Genomic DNA, 18,652 nt, shown 5'->3' with positions numbered 1-18,652 from the left:
ACATACACATTATCTTTACACCCTGTGCCAATACGACGATGTGGAGAAACAGAACAGAACAGATAAAAATAACAGTCATAAACAAACAAAAATGCAAACTTAAACCACATTAAGATTTAAGAGCCTTCAAAACGGCAGTTTTTTTTTTTAAATTAATTTTCACTCTATAGTGTGCCTCCCCTGCCATAGTGTCCAGGGACTTATATCACTGCTACTATTTAACGCGTCGGGAATTACGCCCCGACTACATCGGTAATATTTTTATTAACAATATTCATGGGCGAGCCGGGGCGCAATTCCAAGAAAGTACATTTTTGTCAAACTATTTTAAAGAAACGTAATCTTCGGACAATCGTCAATAGATGGCGTAATTACACACAAGTTCAACAGGTCAGTTAGAAAAGTGAAGGTAAATGACAGTATCAGCTAACAGGTTTAAGTGTGAAGTTAGAAACAAGTCTATCGAGTGACTTACCGCTTCAACCGGATTTCTTTGTTTTATTTCAAGGAAACGTCGCGTTTGTATTAATTATTATAGGATTTATAGATTACAATTGCATTTTTTTATGTGTTAGATGTTTCAATCAAATCAAAGTTTTGCTATTTATGAACTATGTAGACTCAGACTTTACATGGATAATAAAGAAAATTCAATATAACTATTCTTTGATTTCAAATTCTAAAACTCAATGTAATAACTATTATTACTATGTAGGATTAGAATAAATACTGTATATTTGTGTGTTGGAAATAAATATAAATCAAAAAGAAGATATTAACTCAATGTTTGAATTGGTTTGGAGCTTTTTCTTTTTAGCAGTTTTTGCCGCGCACCACCACTATGTGGCACCAGCCGTCCACTGAAATATTTCTGAACCAATTTGACTTCAAGAAAAGAGCCTACAAATTCATCAAAGGCTGGCAACGCACTCGTGAACCCTCTCGCATTGAAGGTGTCCATGGGCGGCGCTATCACGTAACAGGTGAGTCACAGATGAATCTCCTGTCCGATTGCCACCTATTCTATAAAAAATGTATGTAATGTACTTGTGTAATTTGAACTTAAACAAAAAAAAATATATACAGGATATATTCTTATGGACACAGCAATGTGTCCGATATATAATAGAGAAAAAATATTTAGTAAAATTAAAATTGTCTTTTTATATAATCTTTACGACAAATATAATATAATACTACACTCGATTTATCATTGGAATCTCGTTGCCTAAGCAAAGAAAGCCTCACCCAGTGGGCGAGCCAGTTCATCAAGGACGCGCGTGTTCACAAAGGATTCAGAGTAGGGTTGACACAAACGGTTAACGGTTAGAATAACTTTATTTCTCATATGAATTAAACAAATTCGCTTACTGAGAAAAACATTACAAGACTAAATAATTATTACTAGAACGCACAGAACGTACCTATACAAAAATTCACAAAACAAATACAGTAACAAAAATGCAGGTAGACACAACAGACTCGAAACGGTCAACCAAGCAAAAACATAGGTTTAGGTTAAAATAATTCGTTAACTGTTTGTCCCAGTAAAGTAGTTAAATCAGACAGTTTATTGAAACTCTAGACACCTGTCTAATAAAGTTCGATATTTAATTAAGTCGCTAAAGTGTCGTCAGACAAGTGTGTGAACGAAACGTTCATACACAAAACGAAATAAGACTAACTTAACCGTACCTAACCTAACCATTTACAATAAAACAAAACACGGAATTTTCAAGCTCTTAGTTGTTCACGATCACACCTAACAAAAAAAATGAAATACTCATGGCGGAGTCGACGAACCCGAAGGTTTTAAGTTAAATTTATAATTAGCTAATAGTTATAATATATATAATAAACAAATAAAATGGTTAATACATTTACTCTCTGGCTATCTTGATTTCAAATTTTTATGTACCTCAACTGGAATCACAGATAACATTCCGATTATGCAGTAATTTTAGTAATTCTAAACACGAATTATTTACAAACACATTCCTCAATCTCGCTATTGTAACGCAAAAATTTGCATGACCTACTCCGAATTCCACGAGCGGCAAGAAAAACTGGCCAATGGGTTAATGATTTAAAAGAAAAAGAATTTTATCACACCGTACATATGAGTAATTTCTCTCAACCCAGAAACGGTACAGTTATTTGAAAACATTGCAAAAAATGTAGATAAACACAAAAGGCAGATCTAATCCACGCTTATGCACATACAAATTAATTCAATGTATGCTTTTGTGTCTTACGACCTCGTATTTTGTTTCTTGGCCAAGATTTTGCTTACAAAAAACATCCTTGTTCGAATCTAGACCAGAGAAAAGGTTGAAAGATGGTTGTTGCAATTTCAAACAAAGCATTGTCATTGTGACAGTTTGACAAGCAAAATGGAGGGAAATTTTTGTTAGGACAGTTGAAAGTTACTTTTGCGTGAATTTTTGACAGTTCAATAACAGCAATGAAATTGTGATTTTTTTAATACATCCAAAAGTATTGCCAACGAATTATTTGTATCCTATATAATTTCGCAGCAGGCTATGATTTTTTTATAGACCAGGTCAGAGGGCTCATCTGAAGTTAAGCCGCCCGTGGACACTCTCAAAGGGCTGGCGAGTGCGTTGCCGGCCTTTTAGGAATTTGTTCACTCTTTTTTAGACCCTAAGAGAAAGTTCAAGTTTTTTTTATGAAGTTACAAAAGCATGAGTAATTTTAAGATAATTTGTACCATCTGATAGTTTTATCAAATAAAACGCCATAGGTCAAATAAAACCTGAACAACTCTGTGTTTACAAATTTTTAACACGCTCATAAATGTTTGCAGTTAAGTTTTTGTTCCTTTATGCGATAATAAGCTCACATAATTTCGCTTTTGATATTACGAAATACGTACGCGGTCAATGACCTCTGCGTGGTGGCAATCTCACCACAGACTATAATAAATTTAAAATTACACAGCCGTTCTAATTACAAGACGTAATTAAAAGCAGACGTTATTTAAGACATAATTAGAAAAGAGAAAACTGCTTTTTCAGTGTGCTAATTGTCAATATAAAACAATTGTAATTAAAGGTGAGTTTAAGTAATTAATTCAAATTCTCATGTCCTTACAACTATTTATAATGCTTCTCTAATAAATGAATACCATCTCACAGCTTCCTAGCCAATTCGTTATCTTTGCCATTAAGTTGTGGAATAGGCTGCCCGACCATCTTTTAAAACTATTTTACACAAACATTTCTTAATCATATCCTATCCTGCTTAATCATGACTTTTGTAATTCTTGTATTTCTTATTCTTTTGTATTGCAATTCATTAATCCGTGAGATTAGCTTATTTTTTAAATTTTAGATTAAAGTTGGTGATACTATATTTTTTTAATTAGATTTAGTTATGCGCTTCGTGCACTTTACCGATCACATTTTTTTTTAGTTTATCCTTACTAGGGTTGCCTGGAAGATATCGATTGTTAGCGATAAGGCCGCCCGTTGCGTCCCTTATAATTGTTATGTTTTGTATTATTTTTCCCTATAGATGGAACATATGTAGCAAAATATAAATAAATATACATATAATAAATTGAGCTTTCTAAAACTTGTATAGACTAAGAATATATTCTACTGCATTTGTTTTAAAAAAATACTTTCATATCAATCTAAAACTGCCTTTATATATTAATAATAATTTATTTTACTTGCTTTACTACGTTTGTGTAATGGAAATAAATAGATTTATATTTTACATTTTTCATTTTATTTTTTTTATTTATTAACACTGTTAAACATAGAAATACATTACAATTAAATAAATGTAATAAAAGCGAGGACAATTGGCCTTATCAGACCAGTCATAGTCTCTATAATAATACCTAATATACGATGATATGTGAACTAAAAGTTTTTGGTATATAGGCTTGCGTCACTGTTTAAAATTCTGTTTACGTGTAAGCGAACTAAATTCTAGACTGGAATATAAATGTTATCACATCTGGACACTGGTAGAATTTGGTATGGGCGCCATATGTGTGTGGTTACTAGAAATAAAAAATATTCATTTTTACATTACGTTAGAAAGATTTATTAAGAGACAGACATTTCCTTTAATAGAAACAAGACTTAAATATTTAGTAAAAGTATTTGATCTATCACAGCGGTTTTAAGGTGCCACACTCATACCTGAGGTCGTAGGTTCGATCCCGGGCTGCGCACAAATGGACTTTCTTTCTATGTGCGCATTTAACATACGCTCGAACGGTGAAGGAAAACATCGTGAGGAAACCGACTTGTCTTACACAAACAGTAGACGGTGTGTATCATGCACAGGCTGATCACCTACTTGCCTATTAGAAATACAAGATAGGCGAAGGCTAAAAAAATTTCAACGTTGACAACCCTAAATGCGTGGTCCAATTTCTGCGATTTCGACATTAAACATAATTTAAGTTTTTGTGTAAACATTCTAATTTAAAACAAAATGACCTACATTGTGATAAAGAAATATACATTTCTTAAATAATATTTTTGTACTACAAAATAGCGTTATATTCGAGTAACTGTATCCACCAGAATCAAACTGTATGGAAATTCACGCGCAAAAATGTATTTATACCCAAACATAAAAACATTTCTCTAACTTCGATTTTGTTCCCTTTGGAGCTGAGTCTTGGCTGTGGGGTACTTTTTTTTTTTTAAGGAATCTCGCTGTTGGCCTGAAGGGCCTTTACAGCTCAGCACGGGCTGTTTGGCGAGCTTAGCTCAGCCGGAAAGGGGGGGTTTCCCGCGACTCGCGCAAGGGCATCTACTGTGAGACTCGAACCTCGGCTTGGTCCGTCGCGGGGGGGTGCTGTGGGGTACAGTGAACTGGCGCTCTTTATATATATGTAAAGTAGGGAGGGCAAATGAGCCTGCGGAATGCCGAAAAAGAGCAGTCATCGCAGCCGATAGACACCGAATTGTAGTGTTCCTTCAAGGGAGGAGTACGCTCGAATTTTTAATAGTTGGAGGTCGCCTCTCACAGGGAAGACCCCACCGGGAGTCGTTTCCACAGTTCGCTAATTCGCAAAAGAAAATGCCTTGTGAAACGGACTGTGGAAGATTTCCAGCCATCAAGGCGTTAATTAAAGTTTTATGTTGGCGTGCTTTGTGTTTGCGTTGTGCTTTCCTCGCTCAACGAATAAGTATCGCAATAAAGCGAGGAAATGCTGACAGCGTTAAAGGTACACTGCCACAGGAACCAAACTTTTAAACTTTATTTTCATTAATTTGTAATTATTATTACTATGTAGGTTGAGAAGTGTGCATTTAAAAAATTGGTATGCTCTTTACTTGAAGGTCCCTAAGTTAAATTGGTAGGAAAATACTTCAGTGGCAGCTGCGACAAAAACTCCCTAAATCGTTCAATTGTAAAATCTCGGATGTCGAAGTGATACGGATGGAATTTCGTCTGCCTCGACGTCAGATGAAACTCAGCTGCTGGTATTAATCCAACCAACTCCTAATCAAATCAAAAATCATTTATTCATATAGGTAACAAAATGTACACTTATGAACGTAAAAAAAAAAGAAATATACATTAAAAGCTTCTAATTTTACATTTACTGCCAGTTCTCAAATCAAGGACGTAGAACGGAAGAGAAGAAGTGGCAATAAACTCTCCGCCACTCTTTTTAATCGCCAAGTTTTTTTTTTCTTTTACACAACGTTTGTAAGGAGCTACAACCATTACACCATATGACATCTTGAGTAATAAAGAATAATAAAATAAATGCGGTAGAAGATGCAGAGACAACGCAACGTCAAGGGATGAAGTCAAAGTAACTTAGTCGTCGACAATTCGAATCGCTATTCAAAACGGCCTTTAAACATAACTCTATGACTAACTTTAATGAGTTTTAATTAGTTCCTTATGGGATACAAAAAATGCAGTAAGCTAACAATTTCATGTCAAACCATACTTTCCGTCCTTCACCGCCTACTTCCGATTTCCGCTACTTTGTATAAGTGTTCTTTTTGTAAGTGTTTAGAAATAGACATTTAATATTCCACATATTAAATGTCTATTTCTAAACACTTACAAAAGTGTTAAAAAATACAGATAAATTAATATTGATTCTCGAATAAACAATATTATGTAATTACTATTTTTATACGAGAATGGATATTATATAATATTTCATGTGAAACCGTGTTTATTAAATGATATCTCCTATCTCTTTGTAAAAAACGCTGTATTGCGGAAACCGTCGTCAACAGTCGCTGCAGTGAGTATCTTGATAAAAAATTTAACAGGCTCCGAACTCGTCTCCGTAGCAGAGTTGACAAACAGGAGCTGCTAATACGCTTTGGCTATGTGTACACGATAGGTTGACGCCTGGTTAACGGCGAGGCGAAAGGCGGTACGGTGACAATCTCTTTCCGAGTTGATATGTGTGGTTGGACCTTTATGATCAAAGGCCGGTTACTTAACAATCCTTAACTGAAGTATTTTAGAGCCAATTCGACTTAGGGAAGACAAAAACGTACCAATTCTTGAAAGGCCGGCAACGCTCTTGCGAGCCTTCTGGCAATGTGGGTGTCCATGGGCGGTGTCTCTTAACATCAGGTGAGTCTCCTGCTTGAGAAGCACAGGTCACAGGATCTCAGGGAATCGTTTTACTAACCTCTCCAAAGATAGTAGAGGATACATAAATTGGAAGACGGACGCGAACTTTGCCCTCGCGATATCAATTTCGATAAGAGCTTTCACTTCGAATTAAGTTATGACTTCAAATTATTTAAGAGGCTTCGGGCTTTGAAATAAGCAGCTATAAGTATTATATTTTGCTATGGTATGGTTCATGGTAATTCTTTGTTAATTATTATATATTTGGTTTTATATTTTTATGAAAGATGTTGTCCAACAAAATGAAATAAAAATAAATAAATAAATATAAGTAATATATGCCTATGGTACTAAGGCTAAATCAAACCAGAAGTTTTTACATTCTTTTGTAATATAGTAAAGTAAACACATAATATATAACCCTCGTAGTCCTGTGAATGGCTTTGGCTAAGCAACGTACAAAACGATGTTTATTATAAATCACATATGTATTTATATTTGAAATGAACTGTGTAAAAATATTTTGTATTAATAGTGTTGATCACTATGACCAAGACACACACACATAATTTAAAACGTTAGTATGCTGTAGCCCGACTAAAGGTGTCTTTGTGTTACTAACATAGCAACTAAGACACATAGATATAAAATATATAAGTTATTATATTATATAGTCGATAATATTCGCACCAACATTTACGATATCATCATTTAAAAAGCAGTCATTTTTAAATCTGTAACATCTGTTAATGTGTGAGCTAAAGTGAAAATCGTCTTTATCAGAAAACTCACTAGAAAGTTGCGGTGTCATATTGTCACCTTTCTAACAATTTTTACACAATCACAACAAAATTGTAAGTAACACGTATAATGATACATCTAAACTTTTTAGTTTTAAGTTTTCTATGTATAAAATAAAAGTATTCGAAGCCTCCAAATTCCTCCACTTGTCTCTCGTCCTCGCCTATTATTATAATAGTGTAAATTCTGTATATTTGTTTATAATTAGAATTTATTCTACCAAAACATAGTAACTGAAACATTTGAATCAATTGCAACGTTGAAAATAAAATTCTATTAACGCCTTATATGTATATAACTACTTAGGAATAAAATTATGCAACATAAATAATAATATAACTAAGTAAATAAACGCTTAAATATTTTAAAATAAAAATCAAACAAAAAAATCATATTCGAATGCCAACTGGCTTTCCTCTCAAATCATTAAGTGTTTATGTGTGTAAAATCCAGTTCTGATGTTTATGATATTTGTAAACTTTGTTCGCCACTAAATTATTTATAACAACTGTGCTTCAGAAATGTTTTAAACAAATCATTCGTAGATTATTATCATTTATTTATATATTTATATAAAAACAAAAGAACGTGTGTGTACTTATTTAAACGCGTTAGAAGTTACACTTTTGCTTAACAAAACAAAAATCTTTTCAAAAATTTTAACCTACGTTTGTACAAAAAACGACACTAACAATGGAAAAAAGTGTTTGATACATTGGAAGTTTTATTAAAGTTAATTTAAATATGACAAAAAAATTATATATAGGTAACTTCAGGGTAGGGTTTTTGTGACGGTGAGGTCGTTCATCGTAATTTACTCTTATCATGTTTCCTTACGCGCCAAAAGATAATAAATAGTGGGCTGCAACATTTTTTAGACAGGGCCTCATTTCTGTATCTGTTTCATGATCATTTCTCTGTTGTATTTGACATGCCATTTTCACAGAGTTTTCCATCACCGTTCGAGCGATTGTCAAATAGAAACTGTATTAGTGCACAGCCAGATATCGAGCCTACTACCTCGGGGATGTGAGTCACACGAAGCCACTAAGCCATCACTGCTCATAACCCGTACGCCCTTGACTTGCGAACTGGTAGTAAATGTAAATTTACAATTAATTTAATTTTTTTGACGTTCATAAGTGTACTTGTTTACCTATTTGAATAAATATATTTTGATTTTAACATATACATATAGTTCGTAAAATAAACCATCTTTGACAAATTCATATAAAAATTGATATAATCGCAACAAATAACAATGAGCAATGCATAATTATCTGTTTTATAATGACAATATTTTGCTATTGTTACAGTTGTAATGCAATCTTTTATAAACAAAGGAATGTAATATGATGCCCCGGCAGCGGTTAAATGCATCGATTTTAACTGGAGCAGTTAATATTAATTTATTTATGATTACCTACAGATGACTCGTACGTACCTAAAATTAATGTAAAATATAGACGCACTTATTATAGAAATTAAGGTTGGTTAAAAAATGAGAGACAAATGAAAACATGAGAAGATGATTTGCGAAGAGTAGCTGGCCCTCATTGGATGCGTAAAGCTCGAAACAGAGAAGAGTGGAAGTCATTAGAGGAGGCCAATTTCCAAGGACAAGCTTATAATGAAAGGAACCGGCTTGCCGATTAATTAATAAAAATGTATACCGTATACTTATTGTATTGCAGAATAAGAAAGGGACGTTATGTATGTAAATATGTTACATTCCTGAAACAAATATTTATTTATTAGTAGGTTATCATTACAATAAAACAAACAGTATTTACAATTTTCTTAGCCTACATTGTAAAAATAAAAATAATTTTCGCATTGTATCTTATCGAAAACACAAAAACAATTATGGATTAATTATTATGATTCATGATTTCCGTTTTTAAAACCTCATTTTCAAGCAAATTTTATCATTGTAATACATAAAGCATTATCTATAATCGTCAATATATTAAAGAACCTATGTAACTCCTACATGGAACACATGAGATCTATTTTGATATGTGTAGCTGTAACATAAATAACATAATGCACTCGCGAGCTAGAATTTTTATAATAAATGTGTTACATAATCATATTTAAGATTCGATATGATTCATATTTAAGATTAGATAGAGTCTAACATATACTGTAGATATAGCAGAATGGTTAAATAAATAAATTATTCATCAACACACGATCCCTCCTTACATGAACATAATTTACATATAAACAAATACAGATTAAACAATTCCGATTAAAGAAATTCCACACCTATGTAAATAACATACGGAATGCGACAAATCCGCAAACAATCTTGTAACACAGGTGGTCATTCAAGGGGAACCGCTCTCCACATGGCGGATATTACATTATCACACGTCAGTACACGTCATAGTAGGGGAGCCCAAGAGGGGATTTCGGGATTTACTCAAGCGCGGCAGATTAATATACAGGGGGATACCTTGTACCCGGTTAAGTACCTCCACCAAATATGAGGCCCATATATAAGGCCGCCCGTGAAGGATACAGTATCAGATTAGTAAAAAAAAATTGATCATCAGACATTCTCGAGCGCGTCAGATTAAGGTAGTGTGAGTTAATCACATCCTAAAAAGTGTATATTCCACTAATCTGACAATTTGAGAGTGACGTAAAGAGAGGGGAGGGCAGCAAAGTTGTAAAAAAAAAACGTCATCTTGACATTCTCCAGCGTAGCTAATTTTTTTTTTATTTTGAATGAAATAATTCAAGTATATTGAAAAATATATAATCTGACGATTTCCGCAAGCCGAAATAACAAAATTTCATCGATAAAGTTCGTGCGATAAACGCGTGCAGCTGCGTGATGCCTACATTTCCTTCTCCGCGTTTCCCTCAAAATTAGATTTCATGTGAATTTGAACCGATTCGGACCGATAGATTTTGAGAAATTTTGAAAAATCTAAAAAAATAACAATTTGTTTTTTTGAAAGTGTTTTTTTGCAATAACTTTTAAACGGCTTTATCCATCAACTTCAAAAAACTAATCCACCTTTAAGCTTGAAAAACGACGTCGATCGCCACCAAACTGGTCAAAATCGGTTGATTCGTTCGAGAGATATCGTGAACGAAAGAAAACCGAAAAAAGTGTTTCTATCACATAACTTCGACATTTCATATCGGATTATCGTTTTTGATGAAATTAAATAATTAGAGCTTAAAAATGCGTCGATCGCCGTCAACCGCGGGAAAATTGCTTGATCCATTCAAAAGTTATTGGGCTTTGAAAATTTCAAAAATAGTGTTCTATGAAACTTCTATCAGACTTTCGAGCTGGGAGAACTCAAACGCATAGAAATATTATTTATTTGAACTCAGCAAGCTCATAAGTACAATTTTAAGCGCCCAGGAATGGAATTGCAGGGATGGCCTTTAGGGTGAACCGTTTTTCTAATATTTTTTTTGTCAGATCAGGCAAATCCCTCTAGATAATCGTCAGATTATGAGACAGTACGTTTAGAATATAAATCTGAACCATATATATCTTAATCTGACGCGCTCGAGTATTTCAAAATGGCGATTTTTTTTTGCACATTATAATAATGGCTGCGAGTTTGCGTCAGATCGAAATCGTCAGATTATTGAATGAGAGCTTTTGTTTTGGTGCACTTAACACCCCCTTAGAAAACCTGACGCGCTCGATTAAATTTTTTTTTTTTTCATTTTTAACCCTTACGTACAACCACCCCCATCATGCAAATGATCAGATTAACATACGTACATTATTAAAAATACGTAGGACATTGATGCTATCAATATCTGACGCGCTCGAGTATGTCCATGCAACAGTTTTTTTTTACATATTTAAACATCTATAGCCGCTTTCCCCACCGATGAAAAGGTATATATCATATAACATTTTTTTCTTCTTATCATCTAAGCTTTGCAACCCAATAGGTCTCCACGACGCTCGAGTAAATCCCCATTTAGCATCGTGGGCTCCCCTACCATCAATAAATGTGGGAGATTGAAGATCTTCAATCTAAAACACATTTAATCAAGTGTAAGAAATAATAAATCAGTGGCGCTACAACCAACCAGGTCTTGGCCCCAGATATCTGAATCTGTTTCATGATCATTTTTTAAAATCTAATAGGCAAGTAGGTGATCAGCCTCCAGTGCCTGACATACGCCGTCGACTTTTTGATGTTTTCCTTCACCGTTCGAGCAAATGTTAAATGCGCACATAGAAAGAAACTCCATTGGTACACAGCCAGGGATCGAACCTACGACCTCAGGTATGAGAGTGGCACGCTTAAACCACTAGGCCAACACTGCTCCTTTAATCAAGTGTAGAAACACTTTAAGAGCAGCGTGCGACTCTAATCGCTAAGGTCTTGGAAATCCCGGCTATACACCAATAGTACATATATTAATGTACTGATTCTTTGGCCGTGGGGTTACAACGAATTAGTATCGCAATGCAGAGAGGAAATGCTGCCAGCGTTACACTGCCATATGGACCAAACTTTTTAAATTTCTTTTGATTTTTATTTTTATTATTTCTATTAATGAAATTAGTTACTTACACCTAAGAAACTAGATAATATTTAAATGACTTGCGAGTAGTTGATATATTGTTTATTTACTTGAAATCTTAATAAATCGGATATGGGTTCAAACTGCCGTATGTCAAAATTCAACGTGTTTTGACAAAGTTTAGTTATTCTTAGTGCATATATTTAAAGAGTGCCAGTTCTCGCTCTACGTGTTCAATTTGTGAACTGGTAATGCGCGTAATTTAAAACAATTTTGTATGCACGTGTATAAGTCTACGTAGTAGTTTATTACAGCCTGAACATAACTATCAAATATACAGTATTTACAATTTTCTTAACCTACGTAGTTGTAATAAATATAATTAAAAATTAATAAAAATAACTTTAAAAAACATTTAATTTGTCGAAATGTAATTGAAGGTTCGATCTCCGGCTTTGCACTAATGTGCGCATTTATCATTCGCTGGAACGGTGAAGGAAAACATCGTGATGCTTGCCTTACAAAAAGTCGATTGCGAGTGTCAGGTCCAGGCTGATCACCTACTTGCCTATTACATTGACAAATGATGATACAGATAACTGAAGCTGTATCGCCACAAACACTGAAAAATACTGGCTAAAATTGATATTTGATTTAAGCAGATATGCTTTAGTTTTAAAGAAATGTTGCTCTCATGCGACAGGTGTTTCAACCTCACCCGAACTGGTTTTCGGTCGTAAATATTCGCCCTTTTTATGTGACTTAGTTACGCTGTATCGTTTGATGTTAATGTCCCAAAACCTTATCTGTCAAAGCAGACGCATGCGCATACTGGATTAATGGCCCACCGTCATGACCCGAATGACAATGTACTGACGTTGGGCGATAACATTGTTTTCCGTATTCGGAGCAAAACGAACTATAATCAACTTTTAACGACTGTTTGGAACTGTGGTCTAATTAGTCGATATTAAATCATTTCTCAGAACAATTCATGAATACTGTGTCTTCTAAGAACGATGTTTGTGTTTCACGGCATGCACTTTTGCCCCATGTATACACATTTATATATATATAAAGATAATCAGAATACTACTGAAAGCAAATATCAATTTTTTTCTTCATATTAAATTGTGTTTAAGATTTTTTTTATTTCGTTATCCTACAGCTATCATAAATTGTATATAATAACAAACAGATATATGTCAAATATAGCTAGAGATGGAATACAATACATTTTACTACAAAAAGGTACAAAAATTAACAAAAGAAAACAAACAAATGAAAATTATTCAATACATTTAACAAAGTGGTACTTAATTGAGTATGTGATGGTGTTAATGTGAGTACGTAAAGGTGTGTGTGTGTGGTATGCTCATGATGCAGGTGATTTTGCGCCATGGATATTCTTTATTCACCAGCCTTACTTAAAAAACTTTGTAAACAATATTTAAGGTATGTAATTTATATTAGAGATATACAACATTCTTAAACTACAACAATTTCAACATACTTAAATTAAACTATAGTAATAAAAATAAAAATAAAATATTATGGAACATAAGATAGACAGGTATCACTTAACAACGTCATTAAATTTGAACCTTTAGGCATCCCTACTCATCGTCAAAGAAGACAGAATTTGTAGGCTAAGCGAAAAAGCCGGCGTAAAGAACTCTCGGTACTCTTTTAAAAAAGATTTGCATCATGCAACAATAATAATAATACTACGGTGTACACGGCCCAGTTCTGCCCCATTTGCACGAGTTCACATTGTTTTTTGTATAAAAATAACGAAGAACGGTCAGACCCCGATACACTGGTGCTATCGCTTCCTAGAGTTGCATCACAGCGTAACAACCGTTACTGATAACGTAAGTAACTGTTAAATAACATAACATTGATATCCTGGGCACGTGGAGTTACATTATGTGCCACCCGAAGCATAATACCTGAGTTTTAAATGATAGAGTCTAAAAATCGCAACAAAAATTGTTTATGCAACATTAAGTACTGGTACTTTACTTGGGAGGGTAGTTTCAAATTCTCAGAATATTTCTTCCCGCTACAATAATATACATTAACATCAGGTGAGCCTCCTGCCCGTTCTATAAAAAAAATTGGAAAAAAACCGACCAATAAATGTGACATCCGTTTTTTGGTTGTCTATGTATCTCTCTCTGCTATTTGAGGTTTTTTGACTGCTACCTTCCGATTTTGTATATTCCGATCGAACACTAGCGGGATGTTTTAAAATTTGAAGACAATAAATGTGCTCAGAATTTTTCTTAGATCTTGATTTTTTTGTAGAACACAGGGAAACGGACAGGATATTCACCTGATATTATACCGCCGTGCAAAGACACTCTCAGTGCTAGAGGTGTCGCAAGTGCTTTGACGGCCTATAAAAAATTGGTACGCTCTTTGCTTGAAGGACCCTAAGTCGAATTGTTTCAGAAATACTTAGAAACCTGGTTCCAAATAGTATTTTTTCTATGTCATTTGTATTCCTGTTGGTGTTTATTAATACTCGCATAGCTACTCGTATTTTTAAATAATAATCCTTTATAACGCCCCTTTATAATTAAATCTCAATCTATAGATTCTTATCCAGATAAACGCACAAAACTTATAATTAATTGTTATTCAGAGGCGTTGCATATTTAGGCTTAGTTAGTTCCAACTAACAAAGACAAGGCGAACGCTTACAACTATTCTCAGCCACTCTCTCAAATTCAGAGTATAAATTGTACGCACACACTGTTACATTCACGCATACATAAGGTTTTATATTATTGGTTGAAAAGATGACATTAAGACTACTTTTTTTAATTTTTTTTTGACAGTTGACATGTACCGCATATTAATAATTGTAATCTAGTCAAACGGGGGCTCTCTATAGTGGGGGCTAGCGTTATTTATTTTGCGTTATTATTAGTTATTTCAATTAATGTCTGTCATGAATAACAATTATCCTTAAAGGAAGATCCCATACTTGTTTGTGTTACATAATTTAACGTTCATAAAGAGATTTCCGTTACTATGTTACGTATTTTATTGTTTAAATAATCATTTCTTTATTTATAAATAATGTTACAGCTACAGCTAACAGATATTATAAATATAGTTATTATATCGCCTAACTGGTATGTTACCAGTTAGACAATATACGAACCAAAAACAGATTACATTGATCAACAAAATTTACAAAACAGAAAACATTAAGTCAATTGTACAATAGAGTACATTAGTAGATAAGAAAACAACTGAAGTTAAACGTAAGAGAAAAGAAATTGTTAAAGTCTTCCCGCTTACTAAATTATTTAAACGGTTTTTTGTAAGGTTGAAAATTTATTTTGTAAGCCGATACATTGGCGAATTACGGAGTAACGATTAAGTATCGTATATGATAGATAAAATCGTAAATATATTTTGCACGCATGCATCATTCTTTAGACTTAATGATACAAGGGCCAAAAAGAATACAGCACAGTCATCTGTTTCGACATTCAAAAATCAGCCACCAGAAAGAACTATTGTTATTAAATTCAAAATGGATTAAAATACTAAAAAAATTTAAACTGGTTTTTGCGTCGGTAATTTTTTTCACGAAATTAGTTGTTTTTACAAAATGGTCGGTTGTGATCACAAAAATGATAGCTAAACGTTATCTATTGTTTAATTACAAATGTAAACAAACTTATCATTGCAATGTGTATTGATAAGAAATTTTTGTAACGGACGCAAACCATGATAGCAAATGCGGGCGGGACATTAAAAGTTGCTTATTATGTTTTAACCGTGTTTAGTTCGATTCCCAGAACTTCCTGTCTTAATTAGCCACAGTAATGAATGGTGAAAGCCAACGATGGCGGTTCCTGGAATGCCTTCAAGGAATTTTAGGGGCCGTCATGACTCAGAAAGAGAATACGGAGCATCAGCGTAAATACGGATCAAACGCTTCGCCAGAAACGAAGACATTTACTGCCAGTTCTCAAATCAAGGGCGTAGAACGGAAGAGAAGAACTGGCAATAAACTCTCCGCTACTCTTTTTAATCGCCAAGATCATTAGTCATCTGCAACAGTTTCCCTAATGTGCGCAGTACTATTTAAGCGTTATTATTTGAAAGTAAAAAAATACCTAACGATACGTTAACTTAACGAATCGTAAAGTTCAGTCCATCCTGATCGCTCTCTGGTTTGTAAATAAATATAAAACGAGTATTACTTACTGCAAAATATGCATTGAATAATGAGTCGTATCCAATTGAAATAGAGTGCTAATTGCATTGTAGAATGAAGAAGGAATTAGCCTTGAACTCAAAACAAAGGACTATTTATTGAAAGTGGGCTGAAGAGGTCTAAATGAAAATGACCTTTTTACAAATGTGAAGGCCCAGTTTAAAAAAAAAATGTTTTTGTTACTACAATTATGATATTTTTAAAATACAAACAAAACAGTTTATGATGACATCGTTTAGAGCAACATACCAGTTCTATTGACCAACATCAAATGCCCGGGACATTCCGGATTGAATTCTTTTGTATTAGGCACTACTACGTACTAAATTTTGTTTTAATTTTGTTTCGTTATTTACTTTAAAAATTAATTAGAGATTAGAGAGGTGTTTACGCGTTAGAGTCCGTTATCCTGATATCAGTTATCACGTGAAGGTGAAGTCATTTGTGGAAATAAGAATAATCAGCCATATCTTGTGTTTGTCTAATTTTATCTCAGAAATCGTAAGGCAACATTACTATGTGTATTTAAATTTTATTTCAATGTTTTCGTCTCAAAATCTAATACATTTTTGATGTAGTCATACCATACATTTTACCTAATTTATATTATTATTTAATTTTGAGGAACTTCTGATTGTTAAAAGAAAATGATAAAAGGGAATTTCATGTGTTTAAAAAGGGATTTTTTTGTATGTCGGAAATTACAAGAGAAGCCAAGCCAACGAATTGATGATTCTGAGCTGTTTGAAGCTGATCAATCAATTAAATTTGTGACAATGGAAACATGACTCCATCACTTCACCGGCGTCCAATCGACATTCATCCAATTGGACCGCACGTGATGAGCAGACTCCAAAGCATGAAAAGCAGCAGAAGCATCATTATTTTGAGATACGCCTGGTATAATATACATCGACTATCTTAAATAGGGTAAACCATCACTAATACGTAGCGTTATTGGAGGGACAAAATCGCGGGACAATTGCGCCATTTGACAGGAAAGTGTCATCTATCAAGACAATGCACCGTGTCACAAATCAATGTAAACGATGAACACGATTCCTTGAATTGGGTTTGGAATGGCTTTCGGATCATATGTCAGGGACAGCTCCAGTAATCACTAATTCATATCTCAAATATAAAGAATTGACTTGGCCATGCCATATTCGGCTTCTGGCCTCTTAAATCTCGTTTGAAGAAGTACCCGAACAATTAGAATTTTTTCAACAGTTTTTAAAGACGTTTCGGAATTACAACTTTCTGCCAGTCAACCCTTACGCATAATAAAAGCTATTAAGTAAAATGCTAATCAGGAATAACACAGTTCTCTACTATGCAAGGATTTTCTAAATCGGTTTAGTAGTTGCGGGGATTATTTTCCTACTAAACATAGAAATAAATAATATTTAACAATAAAATGCTTCTATATACTGTTGCAGATCTAACGGTTAAGAATTTTAATTGTTACGAACTGTTGGTAGTTTCATTAATTTAAATAATAAATGTTACATTATATGGATCTAAAATAAATTAGAATAAGCAAGATTTTAATCAATATGCTTGTGAATCTTTAAAAAAATGAGTCCCTCCGACTCTTTTATTCCAAGGCTTAGATCTTTTTTGACAACTCTAGATATATAATTAGAGTATATTTTCGTAATTTTATTTAAAATATTTCCACGCTTCATAAAATATTTAATACGTGAAAATTGGAAGAAAGTTTCAATTAACAGAACACTTACAATTCTCTCGCAAAGTGAAAACTCGACCCTCCAATGCGTTCCGACTCACAAAAAGCACAACACTGTCACAGAATACTTCAAACGTCGTTCTCTATTTAAATTTGAATTTCGAATGATTTAAAATATCTGACAGCGCGCCCAACTTAGCTGCGCGCTCGGAAACAACTGCGAACAAGTTGCGATTCAAACGCATGACGTATACGCTTGGGCACGGATAACATCTGTCACATTTCAATATCATTTTATGCTTTGAGACACTGTGATAGAGTTCATTTTCAGTTGCTTTTATCTGGATTTTTATTAGTCCATATCAAACCTGCGTACGATCTATAATCTGTGCCCATTAAAAAAAATTGATTGATGCGTCATGCACTATATGTTACATGAATTAAATTGAAAGTTACTAGGATTAACTGTTAAATGCTGCGATGTGTATAATTATGTTTTTATAATCCGTATAAATAATAAAATCTATGAAATGGTATTTAATTTGTCTCTGGTAAGTCTGTAATTATTAAAACAAATTCAAATCTGGTTGCAAAAACCAACCAAATCTTGTCTTAAAAACATAGAAACTGTCACAAAAATTTTCTTAGGCAGAATTGTAGATTTAAAAAAATTTGACTGTTAATTTAATTGTATTGCCTGGAAGATATTAATTCTTAGACCCGCCCTTCACATTCAGTGTATCATACATCTGTATGCCCTAATGAATTCCTATGAAATATTTGGTTGATGAAGAGTT

At 33.6% G+C, this 18,652-nt stretch overlaps 1 protein-coding gene across 1 annotated transcript in view; it reads right to left on the bottom strand.

The window, feature by feature from the left end:
• The window catches only part of LOC110993927 (SH2 domain-containing protein 4B), a 32,372-nt gene extending 14,282 nt beyond the window's left edge, over positions 1-18,090 (bottom strand). The window contains exon 1 of the mRNA XM_022260350.2: positions 17,908-18,090. The gene's annotated coding sequence lies outside the window, so the exon portion shown is untranslated. The remainder of the gene's footprint in view (positions 1-17,907) is intronic.
• Between the last annotated feature and the right edge of the window lie 562 nt (positions 18,091-18,652).

The sequence above is a fragment of the Pieris rapae genome, chromosome 21 (genome assembly GCF_905147795.1).
Source record: "Pieris rapae chromosome 21, ilPieRapa1.1, whole genome shotgun sequence".
Classification (NCBI taxonomy): Eukaryota; Metazoa; Arthropoda; class Insecta; order Lepidoptera; family Pieridae; genus Pieris; species Pieris rapae.
Note: the sequence above shows the minus strand (reverse complement) of the source record. Positions and strands in the feature narration are given on the sequence as shown.